This window comes from Idiotropiscis lumnitzeri, chromosome 3 (genome assembly GCF_059441095.1).
Source record: "Idiotropiscis lumnitzeri isolate Australia: NSW breed Sydney's pygmy pipehorse chromosome 3, RoL_Ilum_1.0, whole genome shotgun sequence".
Taxonomy (NCBI): Eukaryota; Metazoa; Chordata; class Actinopteri; order Syngnathiformes; family Syngnathidae; genus Idiotropiscis; species Idiotropiscis lumnitzeri.
Window position 1 is genome coordinate 15,502,184 of NC_142393.1, and position 8,815 is coordinate 15,510,998.

General features: G+C 40.7%; 1 long non-coding RNA gene across 1 annotated transcript; it reads right to left on the reverse strand.

Annotated features, from left to right (window-relative positions):
- Positions 1 to 4,607: 4,607 nt before the first annotated feature.
- LOC148340097 (uncharacterized) lies at positions 4,608 to 8,399 on the reverse strand. Its single transcript, XR_015842421.1, has 3 exons — positions 8,226 to 8,399; positions 5,258 to 5,458; positions 4,608 to 5,103 (listed from the first exon to the last, which is right to left on the reverse strand). It is a non-coding gene; the product is annotated as an uncharacterized LOC148340097 (long non-coding RNA).
- Between the last annotated feature and the right edge of the window lie 416 nt (positions 8,400 to 8,815).

The following is an 8,815-nucleotide window of genomic DNA, read 5'->3' on the forward strand; positions in this document are numbered from 1 at the left end:
TAGACAGCATTGCTTCATACTGTACATTACTAGTTACCTATCATTCCAAAGTAATTAGAGTATTCCAATTAGATTGTATCTGAATTCTTGACTTGAGTTACCTTCGCCCCCATAAAATGGTGAAATACTTTATTGTGCCATTTAACTTTAAAACAACAGTGACCTTTAACAAGACAACAACGCCAAAACAACATTAAGCACCTTTTCCACTCAGCCAAACAACAACTATTTTTCTGAATAGTTTAATGAATTAAAATTAAGATTGCATTGCAAAAAAAAAAAAAAAAAACCTTTACATTTCAGTCCTCCTTATAGACCTGTATTTGGGGGTAAATCACCTTAATTTTGTCTCGTCATCACATTCACCTAACAAACAACTAATACTGTATTTCCATCCAGCTATCCAACCTTCCAACCTGCCTCGGTGCAAAAGTTAAAGCTTCTCCGTCTATTTTAGCTTAAAATTCCCTGTTCCATTGCTAAGCAGAGCTCAAGTGGGAGCGGAAAGTAATGTGATTATTGTGGGAAATATGTAGGAAATGTAAATGAAGAGCAGGCGAGTGTGGTACTCGCAGCTGGATGTTCAATTTTTTTTTATTTATATTTTTTTTATGTTATGCATCCTCACATCCACTGCCAGTGGGCCATCGGAGCTCAAAATGACAACCACCAGAGGCAGTTTCAAGCAAGGGAGCTCGACACAGATCCTGACATAAATGAAAATTAAGATGAAAATGTTGCTTACTCTAAAATGAGTATTGTGTTAATATACATCAACTTTCACAAACTTAAGTGTCATTTATGGTGGCATACTTATCACAACCCGGAGTTACTCTGCAGAGTACGTATGGATGGAAGTCATTTCAAATGGATTAATTGCATATCTTTGTGAAACATCTTAAATCAAAGCTTAAAGCACTTTTCAATCAGTCCCGTGCAGGCAAAAATGTGCAGGTTTGTGGACTTGGTAAAAACTTTCTATTAAGACTTTAAAATGTCTTCATGGTCATTCCTGTGTTGCTAAATGTGAACAACTGTATCGTGACATGACAGGATCATTTTGACTGAAGCTTGACATTTAAGATTGACAAAAAACTAAATAACAGTATTATGTGTTTAAACAAACTGGAGCTATTGTAGCATCTTCAAAAATGTCCAAATCTTAAGGCCTGCAAAAACATATGAAATATGAAAGCTCGACAAATATGTGTGGAACTTTTGACAAAGGGCAACTGAAACAAGTGCGCTCAGTTTTTGCTCAATCCACCCTTCAGTACTGACTACTGACCCAATGTTGACTCGCGGCAGGAATATTTTGCCATTCTGATGCTAATGGGAGATTTAACCACCTACTTAACCACACAGGCTTTACTCTCTATACATATCCACTCAACCACATCTGAGAGAGAGAGAGAGAGAAAGAGAAAGAGGAAAAGAGGGAAGGTGAGAGGCAGGGAACTTTTTTTTTTAAAATAAATTTTCTGTATAGCAATTCAAAATAATACTCAAGGGTCCGGTGTTTGCTTACAATCAACCAGAAACCAGATTGCTTAGAAATGAAGGAAAATGCTGCTAACTAGGAAAAAACTGCAAGCAACAATGAAAAATATATTTCCTTGGTTGGAGGTAATATATGAGCAGCCTCTCCATTAGCATTTAAATGTTGGGGATCGCATTGCATTATTCTCTATTCCATACAAGGTGCTTGGGAGGTTACCTGTCTGGGTGGTTTTGTCAGGCAGACTCGTCCTGTTGGAGACAGGGGTCACCAGTTAGCATTTTGACCTTTTAATACCAGAAAGGTGGGCTGGGGGCACACTTTGCTGCTTGGCCTGGCATGGCACAATAAAGTGCTGCTCCAAGGACAGGTGGTCATTAAAGAGGCCATAATCCCCCAACCCAATGAATAGCTCATGGCCACGAGGATGCTCAAAGAAAAAGTGGAATGAGGGAGAGATGAGAGGGAAAGACAAAAAGGGGCAGATCGAGCTCCTTTAGGAGACAGGGGCGAAGTTTTTGCTGCAGGGATGGCGGAGCTCTTTCAGCCGCGGCTGCAGACCGTGCTTCAGAGCGGATGTGTTAACAGTTTCGGGCTCAATGGAGGGAGAAATCCTCACAAAGGGAGGTGTACAAATATTGTGGGAAATCCGCCCGCTCTTTAATATTTCATGAAGGCCCACAATCTATTCATGGGACTCCATTCCTTTGGAGGGGCCTGCATTCAGGCTCACTCCGCAGGCTCAATGGGCAGCCCTTAATTGAGTGCCCGCTCATTCTTGGGCTCCCCGGTAGATTGTTCCCCCATGAATGCCCTCGCCTCTTCATCCTCCTCTTCTTCTCGCTGAGAGTGGCCCAAAGAAAAAGGGGGCATGCCTTGCTGGTGGTGCTTGTGGGAGAGTGATGAAGGAGACGGGGGTGGGTGCTGGGGGTTGATGAAATATGATAATAGGGGCAATAGGGGATGTTAGTGCGTACAGAGCTTGGGGCAGGGGGCTAATCCTCAGGGCGAGGCTGCATTTCCCCTAGATGGCAAGAGCGTGTGGGCTTGTATGTCAGATGGAGGCTAAGGAGGGGGGGGGGGGCTGTGTGAATTTGTTTAATGACCAAGTGTTGCTCCGGGACACAAAAGCCAAGATAAATCAACCAAGAGCGTTTTTCCTTTTAGCGTTTTATACATGCATGTGCGGGCTTCAGGGTGGCTTCTTTGCCCATTTGTGTTCGATTGACAACTTTTGGGACACGACCCATAATATGTCTACACGTGAGGAACATTTGTTATCTTTCTTTTTATTCCAGTGTGACCTGTCAAGAGTCTTTGAGCATTATAAGCAACCAATATATTGTAATTCTACTATTAGAGCTGATACAAATCCTAACGCCACTTTACTAAATATCCTTTGAAGGGCCCATGGTCACTTAAAAAAATAATCATTAATTCAAAAAATAATAATAGATAATGATAAATGAATGGGTAACTTGACAGTAGGAGCTCAAGTGATGCTGCAGGCCTCCAGCTGCAGCCTGTGCTCTTGATCCTGAGATTAAAGGTCATCCTATGCTTTCTAAGGGCCTGTAAGACCCTGGGAGCCCGACTCAGTCCCTCTGACTCGCCTTTAATGCTCCCAACTGTGTCCAACAGGCTTATGTGCCAGCCCGGGAGAGAACCTGCAGAGAGGAAAATCTTCCGCATCCAACACTCCCAAGTGAATATGCACACACAAACCGTGGATGCATGATTTATCCCAGCCCAGCCACAACCGCTATCCAGCATGGGACCCCCTAGGTAGACTGTGGCAAAGCCATGCTAAATGGATTTTGCAGAGGAAGAGATTTAAAGCTTTTCATTGGCTTCAGTTTGTTTCACTCGAGTGCATCTCAGGCCTTTGATGGATGCTTTCAGGCTCGCTCTCATTCTCAGTCTGTTTTAAATGAATGTTTCTGTACATGTAAATACAAAATAAATGCCAAGCACTTTAAAAAAAAACAAAAAAACAATTCTATTTCAGATATTGTCATTGCTGTGTCAGTGACGGTTTAAATAGTTGTCTCTTACAGTATGCGCCTCGTGATTGACTGTCAACGAGGTCAGTGCATAGTCTGCCTTTTGCCCAAAGTCCAGCTCCCTCAGCACCGAATAAGATAAACTTGTGCAGTCTACAAAATTGATAAAATTGTAAATCTTATGTAAAGAACACATTGCAAATACTTTACATTAAAAGAGGCAATGCTGGCAAAAAGTTCAAACGTACTCCACCCTTCATCCAATCCTCCTAATATGCAATACAATGCAGGTAATGCATCAACAGGGTCTAAAACTGGAGTAGAATGTAAAGGTAGAAATTTGACAGTTGAGAAAAACCAGGAAATGACTCCTGTAATATGATACAATGTTTGGTAAACCATCAAGTTCAGACGAATATATTCTCTGATTTAATCCCTGGCAAACCACAGGCTCAGGAGGAAGAAGTCCAGGAACAGTCTAATCCAAACATCCCCGGATATGAAGTACTCTCCCCATGTTGCTCTGCTGGGCCTTTGTGTTAGTTGGCATTAACACCACAAGTGTCGTCTGAGCCTCACACTGACTCGCGATTAGCACAACTACTGGCTGGAGGTTTTTTATTATCTGGTCATAATTTGGTATACGACGGCTCCATGCATATTACTACACCGTCTATAACTTTTATCAAGATTTTTTTTTATTTTTTAATTGTTTTGCTGTATAATATGTTAATAATATTTCCCAATAAAATGTACAACAGTTAATTGGAGTATTTTAATTCACATGGCATGTTTTAATTTAATCAAAAAATATTTTAAATATTTTGTGTGAATTTTGGTTAAAGAATTGACATCATTGAAATTTATTTTCCATCAGGCTATTAACAACTCCATTTTTTTTTTAAAGTGGGACTATTGTGATTCTAATTCATTTAAAACTGTCAAGGCGCTAACTCATGAATTTAAGTTGATTATATTCAAGTTTTTAATGAACTCAATTATTGTTACTGTCTTGAAAACGTTTTTATTTGACTCACAAGTACATTCCAGAACAGTGCAAACCTTTGAACATCCTTGACTAGTAACTAGGACACCAACAAAAGTAGAATAATCCAATTAAATGTTTTTTTCTGTAATTAATTAAAAATGAACTTTGAGTTTCTAGTCATTTTATTAATTTACAATAAAAAGGCACCACAAAATACCTTTTCATTGTGGAAAAACATGACCACTTTAGTCTATAAATGAATTCTGCTAAGTGGCAGGCCCGCAGGCCTCCATATTATTTATACTTTTACTATAGGCGGCGGTGTCACTTAGATAAACACAGCAGAGGTTCATCTCATCGGGCACACAAAAAGCCAGAGTGTGCCGCTTCCAATGGCTCTGCTGAACTTTGACCCGCACGGGTCACAGAGAGCATTTGTCCCTCAGTAATTGGACAGAAGGGCCCTTTCGCTCTTCATTTAACCTTTGGGGTTCCAGATCTTTCTTCCGAGGGTACCATAAAGCCCACGGTCCTGACCGAGTGTTTTCAGGCCTGTTTTTTCCACCCCCATCACAGGCCTTTGAAAGTCAGAGAAAAGCTGAAGTGTGCTTGCCCTGTTGGACACAATGGTAGAGTTAGTAACCTCTGACCTGACGGTCCCGGGCCTTTCTTCCTGGATCAGGCGCTGCCTTTCGCCACGCTGGGTTATTGCTGCACAGCTTGGCAACGGAGCCAGGGTAAACACTTGTTAAGATTGCACTTCTTTACCTTCCTTCAGGCTCCCCCACAACTTGTTGTCTCTCACAGGCACACTGCTTCTAGATTTGTTTCTTGTTTGGGAGGTCCGTTTGAGTACTTCCAGCAGCAGCTTGATCATCCATCATTCTGACGTCTCTTTGTCACCGCTCCAATGGGGAGCACAGTTGCTCAAACAGGCTGGTGAAAGTCATCATATTGGACATGAAGATGCTTTGTTTGGAAGCAGGAGAGAATGTTTTGCAAGATGTTGCAGACATCACAATGTGTTCCACGAGAAACTCACGATGCCATAATCTCAATATTTCAACCACAATGCGAGTTTATATTTGTTTAGGAGGGAATCACGGGACATATTGTATGTCGACAATTGGCATGCCAGCCTGCCACACTCTTACGGACAATTTAGAGTCTTCAGTTAAGTGGCGTGCTTGTTTTGGGAATGTGAGAGGAAATAAGAACATGAAAACGCATACTGCGATTCAAACTGTGGCAGTGAGGTTGTCATGCCAATCATATACGCACCACCGCGGTGCCAATTATCCAGTATTTAAAATTTTTCCATTTTGCCAAAACTTCCTCGAGTGACTTAACCGTACCATTCTCAAATTCCAGTCTGGTATGTTAAGCGTCTATTTTGACAATCCGGTTGTTGTGGCATTTGTGTGACCCTAAATCCCACTTAATTGGGAGCCCACTACATTTAAAATTACTTCCTTTCCTTAATCTCTCAAGTGCTGCCCCGAATCTTTGTGTATCATTGCGCTGTTGCCATGGTGACTGACCATCCACGTGGTGTAGCCAGATGCCGAGCATGCGGCCGCTGTCCGTGAAGCATCTTGTGAGGTGGCCACAAACATATGGGCGGAGAAAGGAGAGCTCCCCTGGAGCTGCTGGCTTCTCTCCTCGGGGACGCAAAGCTTTTGTCCCGAGCCTGTCCTCCATGCCACTTAATGGTGCACAACAGCAGTGTACAGTATTGTCAATTGCGCTCTGCTTCTGTGGTGCCGTCAGGCCCTCAATAGCGGGCTTCCTCCCTCCTTGCCTCTCATTCCCAGTGGGTGTTTTAGTGTCCTCGTCTTTCATCCCTTTCTCCAGCCGCCTCCTCCCTTTGCTACTTTTGCTCACTTGCCCACTGTTCTACTGAGTGATGATCTAATTGTCAGAGAACAATTAAGCCATCTGATTTCGCCACTACTTTGTCGTCATGTGTGCTTTGTTTTAAAATGGGCCCGACAGAATACAGGAAAAAGCCTAGAGGTCATTTCAGTATCTGTCTGCGCTGGATGTGAGAAGTTCTCACCATGTGGGCCCACAAAGGTGTTGAGGTTGTTGAGGTTTCGACCTAGCAAGCGACTCGACTCAAAGTGTTTTATTGTGTTTCGTGTTTTTAGTTTGTTAATTTATTGTTTCAACGTCATGTCTTTGTATTTATATGACAGATTTTTGCTTTATGTACATCACTTTGTATGCCGTTTTGGTTGTTTTTAAAGTGCTCTATGAATAAAGTTGATTTGAGTTGATGGGTCACTCACAAATGTGTTTACTTAACAAGTAGGGCTGCGAAAGCCGAAATTAGAACTAATTTCCAGAAATTCATTGGAATGAACTGCAACTTTAAGCAATACTGGTTAGGCTTTAACAGAAAACACAATATTATTATTATTAAAAAAACAAACATGATATGCAATATGGGTGATGAATTCTGAGATATTGATATTATTGTGATATTTCACAAAATTATTTTTTATTATCTAATGAAAGATTTTGTTTCATGCGGCAAAATAAGTAGGCTCAAAATATTCTTACCTAATTAAAAAAATAAAATAAATAAATATATATATATATATATATATTGACAAAAATGGGAACGTGTAATTAATTCTCATTACATTTGAAAACACATGTACAATATATGTAATATATGCAATATATGTAAAAATATTTCCAGTCTTCTTTCATCAGACAAAATGTTTCTGGAAATTTACGCTGGCCTAGTCCATCTTTGTTAGCCAAAACAGGAGGAAAAAATGCTTTGTTCGGCCCGGTTAAATAATGAAACTGCTCATAGGCCTCCCTCTTGTCAGCCCAATAAATGTGTCTATGCCCGTTTAGGCCTCAAGAAATATATCCCCTCTTAATAGACAGGTGACCCAAACAGCTGGAAGACAGCTTTGCCCAAGCTGGGATGTCTGCACATTTTTACCCCCGTTGCCCCCATTGTTAGCATAATGTCACATCTGTGACCCCGTCTGCTCCCTCTGCCATTAAAGTTGTTCATGCTCTTCTCTGCTCATACCTTACGCTACATTACATCCTGTCTGGCTCCTTCACCACACGTGAGGGTGTAAGTAGTGTTGCAATAAGCCGCTCTCCTTCTTGTGTCTAATCCTGTTTTAATTTGACACTCCTCGCTGGACACACAAGGGCTGCTTCGCACAATGAATAAAATGGAATGTCCAAAAATTTCTCACCCAATTACTTTGGGTAGGCTCAGGAAGTGTTATTATTATTACCTTATTGACTACTTTGGTAAAATTGTTCACCAAGTTATCTCACATATACACATATATATATACACGTATATATATACACACACACACACACATACATATATATATATATATTAAAAGCCATTCGCTGTCATTGTCTTGTAATTCACTATATATTGATACCTCGACTTTACCTCGAGTTATTTCATATATGAGTTGTCTTTTGTCGCATGCAAAAAGCAAAAATTGGAGTTAAGGTGGCATCGAACTTCACAACTAATAGCAGCTGGCCAGATACTGAGCAATTATTTTTTTCAAGCTGTTTAATGCCACTCCCTGTTATAGTTAAACATAAAATAAAATAAAATACATTTAACAACGCCACCTAACTTATGGACACCAGCTGACTTAATACTAAAGCAAAGTATTTCTAAACATTTAAAGAACTTGAAATCTAGCAGAACATGCAGACGCAATACAATACTCACATGCACATATTCTTTATCCTCTTTACTACTGCAGTTGTTTTCTTGAATGCTTAAACTGACTGACTCTTGTACAATTTCTAAAACTATTAAAATCTATCGCAAAACCACTCCGAGTTTGCAAAGCTAAAAGCTGTATTTGGTTTTGTCATGTTTTCTCATGGTTCATGTCTTGCCCTGTTCATTGGGTTTACAATTTACAGCTGTGCTCATCAACCTGGTCCCTTGTGTCTTCCGATCAGCTCCCTCAGACACCTGTGCCTCATCCAGGTGTTCTTCGTTTGACCCCCGTCTGTCTTTGCCTGAATTCACAACCCTGCACTAACCATAACATTTTCTTCATCAGTGAAATCACAGAGAGTGCGAGTTTTGATGTGGAACATGGTTTGTTTTGATGTACACAGTAAACACCGTGTATAAAAATACTTGGAATTTGGATTCCTAAGTGTTTACAGGACCGTGACAAAAGTATGCAAACTGCAAATAATTTCCAACTGTTGAAATGAAGCTCACTGGCAGGTGGTCACAAACAGCAAGGTCATCTCTTTTGGGCTGAACACTATCAGAAGAACCGACTTGGAGTCAATTTTACG